The following is a 23,746-nucleotide window of genomic DNA, read 5'->3' as shown; positions in this document are numbered from 1 at the left end:
TCTCCTCTTCCTCACTGCTACCCACACAGAGCAAGAGAGGCCAACGTGAATCAAGGCTCTAAGAACGGCACAGGCAGAAGAGGGTTAGTTCCCAGGAAATGCCACATTTGTTCATTCATTCACAACTATTGAAACATGTATTGAGTAGTCATTATGGACCGTGTACCACGCCACGCTCTGGGGATGTTCCATGAACAGCACAAACTCTAGACCAAGTTCCCACATGGGCAGGAAGGTTGTACAGAGAAGAATTAAGTCACAGTTGTTAACACCAAGAAGGAACAGCCATCCTAGCCCAGAAGTTAGGAAGGCATCTTTGAGGAAGTCACACATCAGCTGGCCCTTGCTGGGTGAGTAGGAGTTGGCGGGGCTGAGGACTGTGGAGGAGCTGGTCTACAGTATATGTGAAGGTCTGTGTTAAGGAACCTTCAGGAAAGGAAACAAGGCCAGTGTGGTGGGCACGTGGTGGCACGGGGCTCTGCTGTGAAGTGAGCTGGGCCCGATCTTGCAGGGCCATCAAGGACTCTCCAGGGTGTGGGACCTTATGGTAAGGGCATTGGGAGCCATTTGTAGAATTTTAAGTGAGGAGTAATATGATCAGACTTGTGTTTATTTATTTATTTAGTTTTGGTTGTGGGACCTTATGGTAAGGGCAGTAGGAGCCATTTGCAGAATTTTAAGTGAGGAGTAATGTGATCAGACTTGTGTTTATCTCTTTATTTAGTTTTGGTTGTGCTGGGTCTTCATTGCTGTGCAGGGACTTTGTCTAGTTGCAGTGAGTTGCGACTTTCTCTAGTTGCGACTAGTTGCTCTAGTTGCACCCCTTCCTTGCAGTGCACGGCTTCTCTTTGCGGTGGTTTCTCTTGTGGGGCATGGGCTCTCAGCACACAGGCTCTGTAGTTGCAGCCTGTGGGCTCTAGAGCACAGGCTCAGTAGCTGTGACACTTGGGCTTAGTTCTTCTGAGACATGTAGAATCTTCCCAGACCAGGGATCGAGCCCAAGTCCCCTGCTTTGGCAGCGGATTCTTAACCACTGGACCACCAGGGAAGTCCCAGATTTGTGTTTTTAAGAAATCTTTCGGCTGCCAAATGGAGAATATCTTGTAGGAAAGCAAGGTTGGAGGTCAGGGGACTAGTTAGGAGGCCAACATGAGCATTTAAGTGAGAGATGGTGCTGCCCTAGAAGAGGGATAATAGTAATGAAAATTAAGTTTGATTGAATGTATAACTAAGTACCAGGCACCTGTGTGGTTTCATTCAAGCGTCACAAATGCCTGTGAAGTTAGGTGTCATTATTATTGTTGTTGCATTTTTTAACGATTTTTTTTTATATGGACCATTTAAAAAGTCTTGAATTTGTTACAAAATTGCTTCTGCTTTATGTTTTGGTTTTTGGCCCCAAGGCATGTGGTGTCTTAGCTCCCTGACCAGGGATCAAACTTGCACTCCCTGCATTGGAAGGTGAAGTCTTAACCGCTGGACTGCCAGGGAAGTCATTATTATTGTTGTTTTATAGAGAACACCAAGGCTCAGAGAGGTTAAGAAAGTTGCCCAAGGTCACACAGTCAGTGAATGGAGAGTCAAGATTTGAACTTGGGCACTTTGAGTCAACATTTGAACCTTACCCAAGGTCACAGAGCAGAAAGTGTCAGATTCAGGATATAAGCCCCGGCAGGTCCATCTTGTCAAAGCTATGGTTTTTCCAGTGGTCATGTACAGGTGTGAGAGTTGGACCATAAAGAAGGCTGAGCACCAGAGAACTGATGCTTTTGAATTGTGGTGCTAGAGAAGACTCTTGAGAGTCCTTTGGACTGCAAGGAGATCAAGCCAGTCAATCCTAAAGGAAATCAGTCTTGAATATTCATTGGAAGGACTGATGCTAACGTTGAAGCTCCAATACTTTGACCACCTGATGCGAAGAGCTAACTCATTGGAAAAGACGCTGATGCTGGGAAAGACTGAAGGCAACAGGAGAAGGGAGGAGCAGATTTGAGACAGCCAGGTAGCATCACTGACTCAGTGGACACAAATTTGAACAAGCTCCAGGAGATACTGAAGGACAGGGGAGCCTGGTGTGCTGCAGTCCATGGGGTTGCAAAGAGTCAGACACCACTCGGTGACTGAGCAACAACAACAAGCTGGCTGTTAACTATGTTAGCAGAGGGCAGGCTCTTAACCGTGGGCCGTGCAGCTTCCAGGAGCTTCTACAACATACTGGTCCTCCTACCCAGGGCCAGGCTTCAACAAAGCAACCCTAACTCCAAGTGAAAGCCCAGAAACAAAATTGGCCCTCAGACATTTAAAATATAAAACTTGCGACTGGCATCTTTGGACCTAAGTTCACTTATGTAGGAATCGTGAATCTGCTATAAGCTGTTTATTAGCATGGCCTGAGCTTCCGAAAGCGTTACTTTCCAGACATTATTTTCTGAATTGGTTGGGAGGCTTTTTGTAGGAGAGGACAAGTTTTCTGATGAGGAGTCCACAGGGAGACTTTTTCTGAGACTTCTGATGACATAATTTCATTATGTAGAAGTGGCCTTCTTGGTGTTGAAAAAAAGCTTTGCTTAATTTGGATGCCTGTGGAATCATATTTGGAGCGATTGCTATTAAAGGAAACCAGCAGAAGGGCAGTTCCTCGTAAGCATGGATATCTCTGTATAACGGAGACCACAACTTTCCTCAAAGCATACACAACCCCTTGTGATCTAGAACCTGAAGGAGGTGGATACTCCTGTGTTTAAGTGTTAGTCACTCAGTCATGGCCAACTCTTTGCAAACCCACGGACTGTAGCCTGCCAGCCTCCTCTGTCCATGGAATTCCCCCAGGCAAGAATACCTGGAGTGGGCTGCCGTGCCCTCCTCCAGGGGATCTTTCCCAACCCAGGGATCGAACCTGGGTCTCCTGTGTTGGCAAGCAGATTCTTTACCATCTGAGCCCCCAGGAAAGGTCATGTGTTTAAACAATCCTTTGAAGGAAGCGTCAGCCCCTGGAGCCACCCACAGGAGTCATTCCTATTTCAGAAACTTCCAGAACTTCCCACCACTCTCAGGGAAGAGCCCAAACACTTCACTGAGGCCCCAAACCTGTTGCAGTGTCAGCTAAGCAGAACTTGCCAGCTTCTCTTCACCTTCCAGTCCTCCTACAGAGTCTCACCTCCACCCCCTTCAAATATCTTATATGGGTCCCTTCTTGCCAGAAATGCCCTTTTCCCTTCTCTACATCTGGATCCTTCCCATCTCATCCTTCAAGATCCTGGCAGAAGGGTCTTAGGAAACTTTCCCCACTTGACCCAGGTACTACTTACATAGCTACTACTATAACTACTAACATTATTTGTTGTTGTTGTTTAGTCACTCAATCATGTCCAACTCTTCGACCCCATGGACAGCAGCATGCCAGGCTTCCCTGTGCTTCACCATCTCCTGGAGTTGTATTATACACAAATTATAATTATTTGGTTATGAGTGTCTTTCTCTTTAAACAGAGAGGCCAGGGATCAACTTATTTGTCTTCATTTTTCTTCCTTCTCCTCATCTGTGGCCCTTCTGTCCAGCACAGCGCCCGTTGAGCGATACTGGGTAGATTACCCTTCCAGAGCTCTGACTCCATCTCCCTCCAACCTCATCTTAGCAAGACTGTCCGGACCACAGACTAATGTCTAAGCTGAAGTGTCTATGTTTCGGACCATGTGAAACTTGACTTCCCTACATGTCTGAGCTAGGAGTAGATCCCCAGAACACAATTCAATGGCTGGCGTGTGACCTGCAATGACCTGGGGAAAAATGATGAACCAAGCACTCAGGCTCTGCTTTTAGGAATGTAAAGTAAGAAACAGCATTGGCAGAAGACAGGAGTGTGACTGAGTCACACGAAGGGGAGAGAACAGGAGTGAAGACTTAGGGACGCTGGCTATCTAAGTGTCCAGAGCTGCCTTGGCTCCAGGCTACCCTCCAGCTCTTGTCTGATTTCTGAGCTCCAGTTTCCCATCGTGGTAGCCAGCCTCCAGGATGGCCCCATGACCATTCATTCCCTTCTGGTACTCACCTCTGTATAATCCCTTCTTACTTTGAATAAAGCTGACTCGTGGGGCCAATGAGATATCGCAAAAGACAGGGTGTGTGACTTCCAACATAGAACATAAAAGATGTTGCAGATTCTTCCTTGGTCTCTTAAATCAGCCCCTTTGGCAGAAGCCAGTCACCACACTGTGAATACACTCAAGCTTCCATGTAGAGAGGCCCGTATGGAGAGGAGCTGACCAGCACCAACTTGTGCGTGAGTCGCCATGAAGTGGATCCTCCTGCCCCAGTCAAACCTTCAGGTGACTGCAATCCAGGCTGACATTTCTTCTTCTAATTGGAGGATAATTGCTTTACAATATTGTGTTGGTTTCTGTCATACATCAACATGAATCAGTCATAGGCATATATATATGTCTCCTACCTCTTGAACCTCCCCTGGCTAACATCTTGACTGCATGAGCCCAAACCTCCAGCCAAGCTGCTCCTAAACTCCTGACCCACAGGCACTATGTGAGATATGGTTCCTGTTGTTTTAAGCCACAAAATTTGAGAGTAATGTGGTATACAGCAATATGGCTAACTAATACAGCTTTTTGTTGATCTACAATAAAAAATTCTTTACAATAAAAATTCCCTGTATTGGCTTGTGTGTAAATACTCACTATTTACTCACTGCTACCTTGTGTAGTTGGTAGAGTCTCATCCACATTCTAGGGTCAGTCTATGCCCTGGGATTAGCAATTGCTTCATTAGAACCATAGGGCTTCCCTGGTGGCTCTGAGGGTAAAGAATCTGCCTACAATGCCAGAGACCCAGGTTTGATCACTGGGTTGGGAAGGTCCCCTGGAGAAGGGAATGGCACCCCACTCCAGTGTTCTTGCCTGTAAAATCCCATGGACAGAAGAGCCTGGTGGGCTACAGTCCATAAGGTCGCAAAAAGTCGGACATGACTGAGCAACTGAGCATGCAATCCCAATAGATTAACTTTACATTGAAAACATTTGCATTAATACATGGATAAAGCAGTTTTTGCAATTCTTTCACATACATTCAGGATCAATAGGGTTTGTTTACTGAATAAATATTTATTGACTTCCTACTATGTATAAGGAGTTAGAAAACATATAGAAAGGAATCAGAAATTATTCTTGCCATCAAGGAATTTATAATCTAGTGGGAGCATTATAATGTGTATATAGGGACGTCCCTGATGGTCCAGTGGCTAAGACTTTGCACTCCTAGTGCAGGGGGCCCAGGTTCAATCCCTGGCCAGGGAACTAGATCCCACATGCTGCAACTAAGAGTTTGCATGCTGCAACTAAAGATCCTGCATGCCACAACTAAAACCCATCCTGGCCAAATAAATAAATAAATAGATAATTTAAAAAATGTGTATATAAATAACTAAAATACCATGTGGAAACTTCTAAAACCCTAACACTTGGAATTGAGCACTGGCCTTCTCCTGAGTGTTGCACTGAAAGCTTTAAGTGGATAATCTTCTCTTCTTGGATGTGATATCTATAAGATGGCGGGGGGCGGGGGGGGGGTTGTCCTTTACTCTAACTCCTGTGATGGTACTTGGCACACAGTAAATATGTCTTTAGTGAATCTCACTGAGTCCTCGCAGCCATATGAAGAAAGCAGAATAGTAGAGTAGTTATTAGAGCCAGACATCCTGGAACAAGAAGTCAAGTGGGCCTTAGGAAGCATCACTACAAACAAAGATAGTGGAGGTGATGGAAATCCAGCTGAGCTACTTCAAATCCTAAAAGATGATGCTGTGAAAGTGCTGCACTCAATATGCCAGCAAATTTGGGTAACTCAGCAGTGGCCACAAGACTGGAAAAGGTCAGTTTTCAATCTAATCCCAAAGAAAGGCAATGCCAAAGAATGCTCAAACTACTGCACAATTGGACTCATCTCACAGGATAGCAAAGTAATGCTCAAAATTCTCCAAGCGAGGCTTCAACAGCACCTGTACCAAGAACTTCCAGATGTTCAAGCTGGATTTAGAAAAGGTAGAGAAACCAGAGATCAATTTGCCAACATTCATTGGATCATTAAAAAAAGCAAGAGAATTTCAGAAAAAATCTACTTCTGCTTTATTGACTATACCAAAGCCTTTGACTGTGTGGATCACAACAAACTGTAGAAAATTCTTGAAGCGATGGGAATACCAGGCCATCTTTCCTGACTCCTGAGTAATCTGTATGCAGGTCAAGAAGGAACAGAACCAGACATGGAACAACAGACTGGTTCCAAATTGGAAAAAGAATATATCAAGGCTGTATATTGTCACTCTGCTTATTTGATTTATATGCAGAGTACAACATGTGAAATGCTGGGCTGGATGAAGCACAAGCTGGAATCAAGATTGCCAGGAGAAATATCAATAACCTCAGATAAGCAAATGACACCACACTTATGGCAGAAAGCAAAGAGGAACTAAAGAGCCTCTTGATGAAAGTGAAAGAGAAGAGTGAAAAAGCTGACTTAAAACTCAACATTCAGAAAACTAAGATCATGGCATCTGGTCCCATCACCTCATGGCAAATAGATGGGATAACAATGGAAACAATGAGAGACTTTATTTTGGGGGGCTCCAAAATCACTGCAGATGGTGACTGCAGCCATGAAATTAAAAGACACTTGCTCCTTGGAAGAAAAGCTATGACCAACCTAGACAGCATATTAAAAAGCAGAGACATTACTTTACCAACAAAGGTCCGTCTAGTCAAAGCTATGGTTTTTCCAGTAGTCATGTGTGGATGTGAGAGTTGGACCATAAATAAAACTGAGCACCAAAGAATTGATGCTTTTGAACTGTGGTGTCAGAAAAGATTCTTGAGAGTCCCTTGGACTGTAAGGAGATCCAACCAGTCTATGGTCTTGAATATTCCTTGGAAGGATTGATGCTGAAGCTGAAACTCCGATACTTTGGCCACCTGATTCAAAGAATTGACTCATTGGAGAAGACCCTGGTGCTGGGAAAGATTGAAGGCGGGAGGAGAAGGGGATGATAGAGGATGAGATGGTTGGATGGTATCACCGACTCAATGGACATGAATTTGAGCAAGCTCCAGGAGTTGGTGATGGACAGGGATGCCTGGCGTGCTGCGGTTCATTGGGTCGCAAAGAGTAGGACATGACTGAACGACTGAACTGAACTAGGAGTAGTTTTTGCATAGAATCAGTCTCCTGAATTTGGATCTGGGCTCCATTACTTGCAGAGGAGTGATCTTGGAGAAGTTACTGGCCCTCTCCATGACTCAATTTCTTGGCACAAAGAGTGAGGGTCATCAGGTTGTGCTAAGTCACTTCAGTCATGGCCGACTCTTTGTGATACTATGGGCTGTAACCTACCAGGCTCCTCTCTCCATGGGATTCTCCAGGCAAGAATACTGGAGTGGGTTGCCATGCCCTCCTTCAGGGAATCTTCCCGACTCAGGGATGGAACCCATGTCTCTTAAGTCTCCTGCATTGGAAGGCAGGTTCTTTAGCACTAGCATGACCTGGGAAGGCCAAGGATCATCACAGGCATCTAGTTACATTATCTAATCATGCTATCTCACAGAGTTATCCTGAGGCTCACAAGAGATAATTCATGTAAAATACTTGGAACAGTGCCTGACACATAATAAGCACTAAAATGTTAGCCCCTGTTAGAATCACTATGATGATGCCCATTTTACAGACAAATAAATGGAGGCGTAGAGATGTTAAGTAAGCATAGGTAGGTGCTTTTAACTATATCACTCTAATATTTCCATAAAAGGTGTTAAGGGATGGTAGACCAAGATTAGTGTCACAATATTTTCTGGTAAAGTAAAAAGGTAAAAGAGAGTGAGGGGTTAAGACTCTGAGCTTCCACTGCAGGGGGCGCAGGTTTGATCCCTAGTCCAGAAACTAAGATCCCACATCCCTTGTGGTTCAGACTGGGGGTAGGGGGTGGGGAGGAGAGTGAATTCCCATCTAAAGAGGAGATGATCAAGTTAATGGAGCAACTCTTCTGAAAACAATCTGTTCTAAACGAAGGTCAACTGGATTCTGGCCACAAGTTACTTTTGCTATTATGACCTCCCTTCTCAGGCAGCTGGTTGTTTCAGAGAAGACCCCTGGGGTTGGGGAGTGGGAGCCGAGGCTGCAGAAGTCATTTTTGCACAACTCACCAGGCGGTTCGCAGCACAGCTGAGAAACACCAGGGAGAGCAGGATTGCTAATCACGCTGTCTGCTGATGTAAACTCTATTTGGATCCGATAATGTTTTTAAATAACCTCAAACACAATTAGCACCCTGAGGGGGGGCGCTGGTTGAATGACTAGAGAAATATCATTCAGATGGTTCATTAACTAATTACAGCGCCCCACAAACAGTGTCTGGGGGGCGGGGGGCTGTGAGCTGAGTCACAGGGCTGAGTTAGGGACCACGGGGAGGTTCAGCACTCTCTTCTGGCACTAGCATCAGGAGGTGGCATTTTTTTGTTTTTTTTAATTTGGCTGTGCTGGGTCTTAGTTGCACATGGGATCTTTAGCTGTGGCATTCGGGATCTAGTTCCCTGCCCGGGCATTGACTCTCAGCGCCCACACTGGAAGCGCAGAGTCCCAGCCACTGGACCATAAGGGAATTCCCAGGAGGTAGCATTCTTAATTGACAAAGAGGGACTCTCCTTTTCTTGCTAGCAATCTCCCTAGCATCAGCAGGAAGATGGTAGGGGAGGCCCGGAAATACTTCCATGCTAGGGCTACAGGGCTTCAAAAGCTCTGTTCCTCCCCATGCTAACTCCCTGCAGTCACAACCCAAGTCAGGCTCTCAGAGAGCTTAGACAGGGCAGGCCGGTGTTGGGTCACTTTTTCAGCTAATGAATCTGTTGTCTCCTCTGTCTCAAGCACTGGGTGGAAGGATGTATCCTAGGGAGAAAAGGGCACCTGCTGTCCTACCTCAATCTTTCAGCTGGAAGAACTTGAATTCTCCCTGCACAGGACAGAGGCGGCCACGCAGATGCAGGGCAGGTTGCGTTGCCACCGTGCGGAGGTTAAAAAAATTGTTAGAAGTTGTAAAAAGTGTTTGCAAAGCACGTAGGAATGCCTGCAACTTCAGACAGGTCACTCATTTTTTTTCCCCCCTCTTTGTGCTGGATCTTTGTTGCCCCATGTAGGATCTTTAGGGCTTCCCCAGTGGCTCAGCTCTAAAGAATTCACCTGCAATGCAGGAGATGCAGGAGATGTGGGTTCAATCCCTGGGTCAGGAAGATACTCCTGGGGAAGGAAATGGCAACCTATGCCAGTATTCTTGTCTGGAAAATTTCATGGATAGAGGAGTCTGGTGGGCTACAGTCCATGGGGTCGCAAAGAGTCAGACACGTCTGAAGCGACTGAGGTGCATGCATGTAAGATCTTTAGTCGCAGCCTGTGAATTCTAGTTCCCTAACCAGGGATCAAACCCAGGACCCCAGCGCTGGGAGTGCGGAGTGTTAACCACTAGACCACAAGGGAAGTCCCTGAGCAGGCCACTCTTTGAATCTTGGTTTCCTGAGCTGCAAGGGAGTTAGTATTAATAATCTCCTTCAAAGAGTCATCGGATCAAATCATGTATAAGATGTAGAGATTTTAGCATAGTGCTTGGCCAGAAGCCAGGACTCAGTCACTTCTCCTTTTTGTCATTTGATCACATGCATGCTGTTACTCACATCCTTTGGAGGTGAGCAGATTCAGACCTCGGCTCCTTCCCCCAGGCATACTCCTCCAGCATTCAGTCAGCATTCAATTTGGCCAGCCTTGTGATGGAGCTAAAGACTGACTACTCACACCTCTTTTTCTGAATTTAAAAAAAAAAATCAGTGTCAGTAGCACACTATTAGAATTGGCAACCTCCTCCCCCAGCTTTGTTTTGAAAAAAGCATTCTTTTAGAGGAATATAATTAAGCCTAGCTGGTTATACGACCCTATTTTTCTATTTTCCTCCAAAGAGGAGGCCAGATATTTCTGGGGCCAAAGACAGGATTAACATTTCTTAGCCTAGTAAACACACCCATCTGGATGCAGCGTGGGGAGCATTAGCGCTCCAACCGTTTCCTGTAATCAGCTTGAACAGTCCAGGCCACAAGCTTGGAAATTGAATTCTAGAAGTGATTTTCCCATCGTGGAAGCTATTTCAATTACGGCTACTGCAGATGAAACTCAGATAAGCCACAAACACAAGCCCTGCACACTTACGTAATGTGTCTGCACAATGGGAACCTTGTGCTGCCCAAGAAAGAGGCCACCTGAAGGCTCAGAACGCAGGTGCCGGCCAGGGCCACCTGCCTGCTCTGAGCGGCCGCGGCGAGCCAGGTGTCGGGTGAGACTCTCTGAGCAACCGCAGGTGACCCGAGTCTGGGCCCCATCCTTAAATGCTGGCAGTGCAAAGGAGAAGACGAGATTCACTGCAGGACGCTGGCGTGGCGGTTAACTCTGGTGCTGCAAAAGCAGTAGCTCAGCTTGGAGTTGAGGGTGTGACACCTGAACTGAATTCCCAAGTGAAGGGAGGGCATTTCAGGCCGAGGGAAGAGCAAGCCAGGACCCAGAGGTATGAACCGTGTGTGTGTGCCCGTGTCTCCAGGCTGCCCCATGTTCAAGTGGAAGTGGCAGGAGACTAGCTTTGCCCATCATCATCATTTTTAGCCTCAGAAAGTCCTTTAGGAACTGCCCTAGGAGCTTATCTCCAAGACACCAGACTTCAAAGGGCATGAGATTCAGAGCTCCATCAGCCCTCATCTGCAGAGGTCACACTATTGACTTTCCAAGCAGAGTCTCTAGAGGGCCTGATCTCTGGAGTGCTGGATCTCTAGAGGACCATGGGGCCTGAGCATTAGTATCAGAGTCTGTGGGTGCGACAGTGGCCAGTCCATGGAGGCTGAGGCACCAGAGCCCAGGTGGAAATTCTAGGATACAGCCATCAGTCCGGGAAGGTCTCAGCTATAGATGGCAGGAATAAGATTCAGAGCAGTTTCAGAGGTCATTAGGCAGGTGGCCCTTGGGCAATCTGGGAGCAGAGGCCACTTTGCCCAGCGATCCTTCAATGAAGAAGGCTTGAGAGCAGAGAGGCTGGCTCATGAGGTGGGAGCCTTGCACTTGTTCACTTTTTGTGTCCTACACAATTTGGGTGAGGGATGCTTCGTAAGGGGATTCCCACATGGCTCAGTGGTAAAGAATCCACCTGCCAGTGTAGGAGACTCAGGAGACTTGGGTTGGATTCCCGGCTTGGGAAGATCCCCTGGAGAAGGGAATGGCAACCTGTTCCAGTTATGCTTTCCTGGATAAGTCCATGGACAGAGTAGCCTGGCAGGCTATAGTCCATGGGGTTGTAAAAGTCAGACACGACTGAGCAGCAGCATGTGCTAAGTAAGTGGTGCTGAACCTATGAAATCTGTGACAGCTGGCTACCATCAGCTCATCATGGGAAGCCCACAGTGGGAGTCCAGAGGGAAGCAGATAGACCTGAGTTCAAGTCCTAACCTTGCAGTTTGCTGTGGGCCTTAAATTACTGAGTTTCATGAAGTGCTGGATTCCTAGGTGTTAAAATGGGGATCAGGGAGTCCATAGATTATTGTGAGTATCAAATGAAGTGTTAGTGGAAGATCTGGCATCATGGTGAATATTGGGCGGTAATGGGTTTTATCCAGGTGCCCCTGGATAAACGTTTGCAGCCAGTAGCTAATCTTGAATTATTTAGGGTACTGAGAGGCAGTGTCACCCCTCAGCTTTGAGGCCTCCTTACTGTTACCTTCATGGCAGTGGGGTCAGCTCATCTATAATTAGGGTTCATCATGGCTCATCTATAATCACACGCTAAGGAAACAAGATTTGGTGGCTCCTAAAGGGCCTCCCACTGGCCTCCCTTTCCTGCTTCCACTGAGCCCCTTCTGACCACCTCTCCACGCAAGGCTGCTGGAAAAGAGTGCATGCAGTGAGAAGTGATGCAACTTGAAATTTCACTCACCGTCATAACAGAACTTGTTGGGATTGAACCTTTTCATTGCCCCTCTCAGTTTAAAAATCCAAGAGGCAAAGACTTTGTGAGAGACATAATGTAGATTCAAAGTTAAAAAAAAAAAAAAAAGAATCTAGGACAGTGAAACTGAGTTACTTTTCTTCTCCTGGCCTCAGTTTCTAGTCTGTAATTGAGAGATCATAGTAATAGCTTCCTCTTAGGGTTACTGTGGAGAGTAAATGAAAGTATTGAAAAAAGCTTGGTGCGGGGACTTCTGGGGTGGTCCAGGGGTTAAGATTTCATCTTCCAGTGCAGGGGCTGCAGGTTCAATCCCTAGTTGGGGAGCTAAGATCCCATATGCCTCGTGGCCAAAAAACCAAAGCATAAAACAGAAGCAATACTATAAAAAAATTCAATAAATATTATTTAAAATGGTCCACATAAGAGAGAGAGGGGAAAAAATGCTTGGTGCAATGCCTGGCAGAGAGCAAGTGCCTCACATATGTTAATGATATTCATCATAGCCATTCTACTCCCAGACATGATGTAGGGTCTCTTTCCAGAAATACTCTGTGCTTACAAGAAAATGTATCTACATACACATCCACACAGAGAGATGTTACATGTAATGCTCTGCAACTTGCTTGTGTTCACTTAATAAGCTTGGGCATGTTTCCACATTCAAGCATATTGATTTCCCACATTCTTTTTAAATAACTGGGCACTATTTCATTGAATAGGTGCCATAATTTATATGACTAAAGGAGAGCATTTAAACTATATAGTTACAAACTTGGGGACTTCCCTGGAGGTCCAGAAGTTAAGACTCAGTGTTCCCAATGTAAGGCATGATAGTTTGACCCCTAGTCAGAAAATTAAGATCCCACTTGCCACAGCCAAAAACTAAATTAATAAATAAAATAACCTATTTCCAAGCTCTCTTTAAAAATTTTTTTAATTGAAAAAATTTTAAATAAAATATATAATTACAAACTTGTCCAGAGTTTCTATATTTGAACATACATGAAAACAACCATTTGAATAATTCAAACATCCTCTGCAACATTTACAAATCTTATTGTTTTGACCCACATTGTGTACCCAGAGTGGTGCAGACAGACAGACTGGAACCTCAGGTCAAGAGTGCTGTAGACTGGACTGGACATGCCTAATGGGGCCAGTTAAAAACTGTGAAGTTGCTATATTTATTCCAGGTTAATTTGGAACAGAATCAAGATTAAAGAAGTGTAATAGCTGTTTGTTTACACTTTTAAAGACAATGTAAAAGGACCAGTGGTTTTAGTGTTATTTTTCCATTTGGCTTCCTGGCACCTCAAAATTCAATCAGTGTCCTGCTGTTCAGAGGTATTTTGAACTGTGCCAAGTCTTAATTGAAGTGGAAGTGCCTGAAACCAGAGTTAATACTGTGAGCAACAGGGAGTCGAATTTATGGAGGTAAACTGTTGCTAGCTCTGCATTTCCACTCCTCCTTGGCTCCTGGGGTCCATTTAAATTCTGAGAGTAGACTGGATGGTCTCGGGAGCTGGACTGAGCCGGAGCAGCAGCTCTGGTGATTCTGCTGAGCTTCGGATTACCTTGGGGTACAAGAAAAGAGTCTGCTATCGGGCCCAGGGCGGACCTCAGCCTGGCACGTGAAGCCTGCTGGGTGCGCTGGGCACCGCAGTGAGAGCTAGAGACGCAGTGGGCCGAGGATGAGACTGGCTCCCTGTCCTGTGAGGTTCCAGTTGGCGTGTGTGCTAAGTCGCTTCAGTCACGTCCAACTCTGTGCGACCCTATGGACGGCAGACCGCCAGGCTCCTCTGTCCATGGGATTTTCCAGGCAAGAATAATGGAGCGGGTTGCCGTTTCCTACTCCAGGCAGTCTTCCTGACCCAGGGTTCGAACCCGTGTCTCTTGTGTCTCTTGCATTGACAGGCAGATTCTTTGCCACTGTGCTACCTGGGAAGCCCTGGAACCACTATTGTACTAATTGATTCAAGGAAGAATCATCAATGAGTGCTAAAACCACTGGTAAAATAATGTTGGGGGAAAGGATATTTACATCCACTCAAATGATCACATCATGAATTACTTAATAATTACAAACAGTAAGAAGTGTCTTTCCAAAGGAGAAGTCTGGTGGACATCTTCACCAATTATCTTCTTCACATCTTCTTTAAGATGGCCAGTAATGGGACAAATCAACACCAGGTAGCTTCTAATTGGATATATTGAGGACACAGCATCACCTAAGAGGAATTCCTACTAAAAATATTTAACCTGAATATAATTATGTGAAAATACTGAAATAAATCCAAATTGAGGGCCTGAACATTTAAAAAGTGTCAATGTAATTAAAAAAGAAATAGAATTGTTATAAATTCGTACTTGAAAGCAGAAGTGAATGGAAAAAGATTCAGCCTAATTTAAACTACCCCTTTAGAGATTGGATGAGAGGAGGGGGAACATATGGATAGAGAAACCTAGGGATGGGTAATGTACTAATTCTTAGGTGGGGTGGTAAGTATTCACTTTATTATCCTTGACACTGTCATATATATTACATTCTTTAGTATGTGTTACATATGACATCATGTTTTAAAATGGCATTTTGGTGATGACCTAGAGGGGTAGGATGAGGGGGTGGGAGGGAAGCTCTTAGAAAGGTGTGATATATGTATACATACAGGTGATTCACACTGTTATACAGCAGAAAATAACACAACACTGTAAAGGAATTACACTCCAAATAAAAAAAATAATTTTTAAAAAGTGGAGAAGCAGTAAAAAATTTTCAACTTAAAAAAAAAAAGGCATTTTAGTTAGGGCAAGTCCAGAAGTCCCAAATTCTACCTTTGGCCTATCTTCTCTAACTAGTGAAATTAAAGTGAAGTCGCTCAGTCGTGTCCAACTCTTTGCAACCCCATGGACTGTAGCCTACCAGGCTCCTCTGTCCATGGAATTTTCCAGGCAAGAGTACTAGAGTGGGTTGCCATTTCCTTCTCCAGGGGATCTTCCTGACCTAGGGATCGAACACGGGTCTCCTGCATTGCAGGCAGACGCTTTACCATCTGAGCCAGCAGGGAAGCCCTTCTCTAGCTAGACCTAGTTTCAAAACAGAAGGCAATGGCAGGTAAGTGAGAGGCCAAGAAATCATTGACTGTTTGCTCCAAACCCCACGGCAGAGAAAGGAGGTAAGGTGGGCTGCATGGGTACTGCCCCACTTGTTCGTGTTGGTTGGACCCCGAGGCCTGCTTACAGGTTCTGAAGTCTAGTATTTCTTACCCCGGAACTTAGATTTGAGTGTCGGACCTTGCAATCGTGATAAGAGGAAAAGTCAGCTTTCACGCAGCTCCATCATCAGGGAGAAATGCAGCCAGTGGCAAGAGCGAAGGAGCCAAGTGCAGAGCTGGTGCAGGTCCGGAGGAGAAAGGGGAAGGGAGGAGAGGTGGTTGGGTCACGTGCTCTTGGGGAGGGCACAGGCCTGCTCTTTCCTCCTCCTGCTATTGTTTCACAGGAAGGGACAGAGGCAAGAGCCACTCTCCACCCGAGGTCGCTTTAACTGAGCAACTGTCCACTGGCAGGTGTGGCCCATCTTGAGTTCCAGAGAAACTCCTCTTGACCTCTGGGTGGAATCAGGCGTAGGGCCAGAGGAGGACAGGAAGGACACTGAATACCTTCTCTTGGAGGACAGTCCACTCCAAGGAGAGCAGCTCCAGTTTATAGTATTTTATAAGCAAAATTGACGGACTTCTGGAGGCTTCATAAATGTTACGTGGCTTCCTTTCCCTTCTCCTCCAGGAGCTCACAGTCTGCTCTGTCCAAACCTTTCAGGTGGTGAGAAGTCCTGTCACCCTTGCTCCCCACTGGGTCAGCCGGCGGGGACAGAGCTCCCTCTGCTGGCTCACAAGCTGGAGACTTCCAGATGTTGGACAGAATCCTTCCTTTGTGACACCAACTGCAAATAATTGTTTTCATAACCATCTGTAACAACTTGTAGATTATCTAGTACAAGTATCTATTGCTGTAGAAGAATAATATAAAGTATAGCAAGGACTCTGACATCAGCTCAGAACACTTAACAGTGACCTGTTTCTTAATTTCTGAGCCTCCGTTTTCTCATCTGTACAATGGGTATAATAATACTGGCTTAGGGTCCAGTCAGCAAAACAGAAATTACATTAGTTGGTTTAACGGAGAGAAGTTGCAGTAACTTGTTACACGTGTTGGAGGACTGAAAAAGACAAAAATAGGTATTTTGAAGCTACAGATAATAACTACAAGCAGCAGCTACCGTTCCTTTGGTGGAGAGAAGAGGTTGGCATTATCAGAACTGCCTCAGTCATCTATTGCTACTCAACAAATCGCCTCAAAGCTTAGAGACTTCACATTGCATGGGTTGGCTGGACAGTTCTTCTGTGGGTCTCACCTGGGCTCACTCATGCCGCAATATTCTGCTGGAAAGCAGGCTGGGACATGCTGAGGGGTTGGCCTGTCTCTCTCTCTCTGTCTGTTCATCCTCAAGGAAGCTAAGTGGTGCTCCCTCAGGAAAGCCTGGCTTGCTATAGTCCACAGGGTTGCAAAGAGTCAGACATGACTGAGCAACTGAACAAGAAACTGGTGATGGTGGCAGCAACAGTCCAAGAAGATGAGCCCCAAAGCACAAGTTCTGGTCCATCCTCCTGTTAGCTGACATCCCACCGACCACAGCAGATCACTTGGCCTAGCCCAAGTTACGGCGTACTGAGAAGTTATCATCCATCAAGGGTCACTGGTGTAACAATTGATCACAAGGCCCGATGGGATCTCCAGCTACTGCTCAGGACCTTGGAGGAGGGCCCTCATGGAGCTGGGGTGTAGACAGCTGAAAAGTGGGTACCACCCAGCCATGCTGGGAATGTGGAAAGAAGTTGGAAATTGGAACCGTCTGCTGTTCCCGGCAAGCAAATAGAAGGTCCCTTCTGCCTTCCACACTCCCCCTAGTGGCCCTTTTTTGGCCAGCTGTGAGAGAAGAACTGTAACTTGCAGACTCCCAGCCCTGGCATGAATCACAGAGCCAGGGTAGAAGGGTGGCCACTGAAACAGAACCTCCATTCCCTTGCAGGCGTGGTGAAGACGGGTACTGTCTGCACAGCCCAGATGAAATGTTCAATTATGGGTAACTATTTTTAAGATGTTTTCTTGATGTGGACCGTTTAGAAAGTCTTAACTGAATTTCTTATAATATTACCTCTGTTTTACTTTGGCTTTTGGGCCACGAGGCACGTGGGATCTTAGTTCCCCATTGTTGTTGTTCAGTCACTAAGTCGTGTTTGACTCTTTGTGACCCCATGGACTGCAGTGCGCCAGGCTTCCCTGTCCTTCACCATCTCCGGAAGTTTGCTCAAACTCATGTCCATTGAGTCGTTGGTGCCATCCAACCATCTCATCCTCTGTGGCCCCCTTCTCCTCCTGCCTTCAATCTTTCCCAGCATCAGGGTCTTTTCCAATAAGTCAGTTCTTCATATCAGGTGGCCAAAGTATTGAAGCTTTAGCATCATTCCTTCCAATGAATAGTCAGGGTTGATCTACTTTAGGATTGACTGGTTTGATCTCCTTGCTATCCAAGGGACTCTCAAGAGTCTTCTCCAGCATCACAATTTGAAAGTATCAATTCTGATGCTCAGCCTTCTTTATGGTCCAACTCTCACATCCATACCAGGGATAAAACCCATACCCCCTGCATTGGAAGGTGAAGTCTCAACCACTGGACTGCCAGGGAAGTCCTGGGGGTGACTATTTTTATATTTTTAATTCTTTTTTCATCTTTCTTAAGCACAATTGCTAAATTCTCACTGTATTAAACTACACTGTACTAAACTCTCACTGTACTAAGTACCACACAGTGAGATAAAATTTAGAGATAGCTGAGGTTTTTATTTTATCACAGTATTGTGTTACTGCCCTGTGGCCCTTATCCATAAATGCCATGACATTTATCATCTCAAGTTTCCCAGGTGGCTCCAGTAGTAAAGAACCTGCCTGCCAATGCAGAAGGTACAAGAGATATGGGTCAATCCCTGAGTCAGGAAGATCCCCTAGAGGAGGGCATGGCAACCCACTCTAGTATTCTTGCCTGGAAAATTCCGTGGACAGAGGAGCCTGGCGGGCTCTAGCCCATGGGGCCACCGAGAGATGGACATGACTGAGCAAAACACAGGCTATTTATCATCTCAGGCCAGAGTGTGTCAGGAACTAGGACTGTCATAGCAGTTCACAGAGCATCTGAGTGGATTTTTCAAACATGTAGGACACTGGTCTCGAGAGCTACACTTTTCAGTTGCAAGAGCTGGGTTTATTGAGAAGGGAAAGATTTCCTGAGGTCTCAGAGACCAAGAGCCTGGAGGACTCAGAATACAGAGCTCATACCAAAGGCACAGAGAGGAAAGGAAGCCATGAGGTCTCTGGAATAATTTTTTTGTTTGGTTTTTTCCTACTCCAAAGGAGATGGTAGTGACAAGCTACAGGAGAGAAAGAATCAGAGGCGCTTAAATGGATCTGCTATGTGGGGCTGCAGGAGAGGCCCTGTACTCTGGCCTTCCCAGAAGTCATAAGGGTTTACACAAACTGCCATGGGGATGCCAAGGATAGATTTACTTATTCTGTTTCAAAAAGCCAGGAAGAGCCTCCTATCTGCAGGACACAGACAACACTCAAACTGGGAAACTGAAATGAATCAGGGATCTATTTACGAAAGTGTGGGCAGGGTTTAGTAACAGCCACAAGGAGGACTTGCTACAGTACCCTAGTACTAATAATAACTGGGAGCTATCAACTACCACTTTTAGGCCTGACGGAGCAAGAAGGAGGACCAATTACTAGAACCTGGTGAGCTGTATGTTGAGAACTGCTGGTTATGTTTTAGGGGACATGACCAGCTGAGGGTAGCAACCCAGTGGGTAGGAAGTTGCGGGAATAAATACTGTCTTTTCTTTCTTCCAACCTCCTAATACAAGGGTTGCTAGATTACATGGGAAATACCTACACTAAAATATTGTTGAAATTCAAATTTAACTGGGTGTCTTGTATTTTACGTGGCAAGCCTAACCAGTACTCCCCATTGGCTGAACCAAGACAGAAGCCAGAGCCCAGGACATGCTACTGATGTAGCCATGGGTCCCTTTGGGTTTTATTTTGTCGTCAATAAGGATAGTGGTATATTTTCAGAAAAAGAATAAATATTAAGTAATACTTTAATATTCACAGCAACACTACTTGTGAGAATATAGTGAACGTGTTAGTCACTCAGTTGTGTCCACTCTTTGCAACCCTATGGACTGTAGCCTGCCAGGTTCTGCTGTCCATGGAATTCTCCAGGCAAGAATACTGAAGTGGGTGGCCATTCCCTTCTCTAGGAGATCTTCCCAACCCAGGGATCGAACCAGGGTCTCCAGCATTGCCAGCAGATTCCTAACCATCTGAGCCACCAGGAAAGCCCAGCGATAGCATAAAATGCACATTAATGAAAGAATGAATAAACTGCAATGGTCACAAAATGGAATGTAACACAGCAGTAAAAATAAACTAAAGCCACAAACAACAACATGGATTTTTTTGTTGTTTTTAACCATCTCAGTTTATTGGCATTTGGATTTTTTATAAAAACATCTTAAATAAAAATAGCTAAACAAAAAATAAAGTATATTTAACTTATGTAGGGTACATATCTTAAATTGAATGTACATATTATTTATTTTATATACATATTGTCTTATGTTGATATCCTAAATCAATCCTGAGTAATCATTGGAAGGTTGCTGAAGCTGAAGCTCTAATACTTTGGCCACCAGATGAGAAGAGCTGACCCATTGGCAAAGACCCTGAGGCTGGGGAATAACTGAAGGCAAAAGGAGAAGAGGGCACCAGAGGATGAGATAGTTAGATAGCATCACTGATTCAATGGACATGAATTTGAGCAAACCCTGGGAGACAGTGGAGGACAGAGAGCCTGGCATGCTACAGTTCATGGGGTCACAAACGGTCGGACAAAACTAAACAACTGAACGACAAAAAGTTTTTTTAAAAATTGCGTTTATTTATTAATCTTGGCTGTGCTGGGTCTCTTGCGTGGGCTTTTCTCTAGTTGCAGAGAGCGGGGGCTACTCTCTCGTTGGGGTGCATGGGCTTCTCACCGCAGTGGCTTCTCTTGGTGGGGCGCACGGGTCCTAGGGCTCTTGGGCTTCAGAAGCTGTGGCTCCTGGACTCTAGAGCACAGGCTCGGTAGTTGTGGCACACAGGCTTAGCTGCTCCGAGGCATGTGGGATCTTCCCGGATCAGGGATCAAACCCGTGTCTCCTGAATTGGTAGATGGATTCCTAAGCACTGAGCCACAAGGGAAGCCCAACAATTGTTTTTAACATAATTATTAGATTCCAGATTCATTCTCAACCTCTGTGTGTCATTAAGCAGGAAGATCTGTGTTACCATACGGTTTCATTTCAGTAGAATAATTTTCTTTACGTGATTGCCTCTTCAGCATTTCTAGCATATTTTTATGAAGGTATAATTAATATGTAGTCAAGTAACTATGACAATAGATGGGAAAACAGTGGAAATAGTGACAGACTTTATTTTGGGGGGCTCCAAAATCACTGCAGATGGTGACTGCAGTCATGAAATTAAAAGACACTTACTCCTTGGAAGAAAAGTTATGACCAATCTAGACAGCATATTAAAAAGCAGAGACATTACTTTGCCAACAAAGGTCCATCTAGTCAAGGCTATGGTTTTTCCAGTAGTCATGTATGGATGTGAGAGTTAGACTATAAAGAAAGCTGAGCACCAAAGAATTGATGTTTTTGAACTGTGGTGTTGGAGAAGACTCTTGAGAGTCCCTTGGACTGCAAGGAGATCCAACCAGTCCCTCCTAAAGGAGATCAGTCCTGGGTGTTCATTGGAAGGACTAATGTTGAACCTGAAACTCCAATACTTTGGCCACCTGACACGAAGAGCTGACTCATTGGAAAAGACCCTGATGCTGGGAAAGATTGAAGGCAGGAGAAGAAGGGGATGACAGAGGATGAGATGGTCGGATGGCATCACCAACTCAATGGACACAAGTTTGGGTAGACTCTGGGAGTTGGTGATGGACAGGGAGGCCTGGTGTGCTGTGGTCCATAGGGTCGCAAAGAGTCGGACACGACTGAGCGACTGAACTGAACTGAACTATTACAAAATCAAGCTATAAAGCAGTTCTATTACACCCCAAAATCTCCACAAACCCTTCTATAGCCAACTCCTCCTCCAGCCCTCAACCTCTGGCAACCACTTACCTGTCTTCCATTCCTAAAGGTTTGTTTTTTTAAGAATTTCATATAAATGGAGTCACACAGTATGTAGACTCTGGAAACTGGCTTCTTTTGAATGAAAGAATAAAGCATAATGCATTGGAGTTTCATTCCTGTTGTTGCATGCAAATTTTATTCCTTTTCATTGTTAAGTGGGATTCCATTGTATGAATAGTGTATCAGTTTATTCAGAAGTTTAAGGACATTTAGGATATATATCAATCAGGACTGATATGTGTCAATCTCCAGAAAAACAGATCCAGTAGGATGCGTGTGTGTGTGTGTGTGTGTGTGTGTGTGTACACACATCTCTCTCTCTCTCTCTCTCTCTTGCTCAGTATCTGACTCTTTGTGACTCCATGGACTGTAGCCCACTCGGGTCCTCTGTCCATGGAATTCTCCAGGCAAGCATACTGGAATGGGTTGCCATTCTCTTCTCTAGGGGATCTTCCTGACCCAGGAATTGAACCCAGGTCTCCCACATTGAAGGCAGCTTGGTTACCATATGGGCCACCAGGGAAGCCTGTATATACACACATATATGTGTATATATTTATACATATGATACATGCATATATACATCTAGATCTATCTATATCATCTGTATCAATATCTGCATCTGTATCTATCAAGAAAAAGAATTCATTCTGAGGAATTAGTTCATATGAGTGTGAGACAAGTCCAAAATCTGAAGGGTAGGCCAGCAGTCTGGAGATACAGGCAGGACTTCTATGTTACATTTTTGAAGGCAGAATTTCTTCTTCTCTGGGAAATGTCAGATTGCTCTTGATTGATTGCTCTTTAGACCTTCAGTTGATTTAATGAAGCCCACCCACATTATTGAAGATAATCTCCTTTACGTAGTAAACTAAATGTTAGTCACATGTACAAAAATACCCCCACAGCAATATCTGGACTACGTGTGACCAAACAACTGGGCACTGCTGTCTGAGTTGGCACATAAAATTGTCACAAGATATGTCCTGTTTTTGGTGACTATGAATACAGCTCTGTAAACATTCCTGATACGGGTTTTGTGTGGGTATAAACTTTCATTTCTGGAGAAGGCAATGGCAACACTCCAGTACTCTTGCCTGGAAACCCCATGGATGGAGGAACCTGGTAGGCTACAGTCCATGGGGTTGCAAAGAGTCAGACACGACTGAGCGCCTTCACTTTCACTTTTCACTTTCCTGCATTGGAGAAGGAAATGGCAACCCACTCCAGTGTTCTTGCCTGGAGAATCCCAGGGACAGAGGAGACTGGTGGGCTGCCGTCTATGGGGTTGCACAGAGTCAGACATGACTGAGGCAACTTAGCAGCAGCAGCAAACTTTCATTTCACTTGGATTAATAACTCAGAGTGGGATAGGCTGGATCATATAGTAATTTTTATGTTTAATTTTATAGGTAACTACCAGATTGTTTTCCAAAGTGGTGAGAGGTGAGAAATTAAGGTAGAGTCTCTTAACTGATGATTGTGTTCAAGTTAGGGTCCTGATCTAACAGACTTGAGATGGGGGAGTTGAAGGACTATAGGAAAGAGCATCATGTTAAGGACTCTGGAGAACCTAACAGACCCTGGTCCCCACTGTCACAAACCACAGACTTGAGGACCCTTTTCATCAGATCAGAGGTTGGTGACTTTTTGAAATTGTTTCTAAATGACTTTGCACGCAGCGGAGGCTGAGATTGCTATGGGCTGGTTTTTCAATACTCTATGTTCCTCATTTGTCTGATTTTAATTTAGACCAGCTTTTTGCTACATGTTTTAGTTGCTTGATTTTACAAAAAGTAAAGGCCTTTCATCATTTACAGCACCCTCTTAGCCCTCTTGGGTCTAAGGCTTAGCATTGGGAGGGGAGGATTAATTTTTCCACTGGTGCAACCATGTTGATGCTTTATTTTCTTTGTAGATGAATTCTAATTTTTATCAGATCTGTATACGTAGTTTTTAAAAAATCAAAATGTATAAGGCTTGTTAGGAAACCAGAAATTCTGAAACCTCTTCCATTTCCTCTTCCCAGAATCATCCATTTTCAGTATTTACTCCCTATCTTTAAATAGCTTGACTATATTGCCATTTCCCGGTTCCTCAATTTTAGGTATTATCTATTGACTTCGGCTATAAAAGATAAGAATTTATCTTTCACCCCTCATCTACCACACAAACACATATCCTGCTGTAATATAATTTTGGTTAAATCAATTTTCAGTGTCTTTATTATTATGACCGTGTAAATGTTATGCACAGCTGAGCCAAACAATACAATTACTTCTCCTATCCAATGTAACTTCCTTTTCATGGAGTTGGTAAATGTCTTATTTTCTGTTCACTTGGTTTTTCATGTACTTATTTACATTATCTCCCAATTCTCCCTCAGTTGTTTGCTCTCCTTTCAGTAAGAGCGAACAACCTAGGT

General features: G+C 44.8%; 1 non-coding gene across 1 annotated transcript; it reads left to right on the top strand.

The window, feature by feature from the left end:
- The first annotated feature begins 5,230 nt into the window (after nucleotides 1-5,230).
- TRNAR-CCU lies at nucleotides 5,231-5,303 on the top strand. Its single transcript has one exon. It is a non-coding gene; the product is annotated as a tRNA-Arg (tRNA).
- The last annotated feature ends 18,443 nt before the right edge of the window (nucleotides 5,304-23,746 follow it).

Source organism: Cervus elaphus, chromosome 15, assembly GCF_910594005.1.
Source record: "Cervus elaphus chromosome 15, mCerEla1.1, whole genome shotgun sequence".
Classification (NCBI taxonomy): domain Eukaryota; kingdom Metazoa; phylum Chordata; class Mammalia; order Artiodactyla; family Cervidae; genus Cervus; species Cervus elaphus.
The sequence above is the reverse complement of the archived record's forward strand: the minus strand, read 5'-3'. Positions and strand labels throughout refer to the sequence as shown.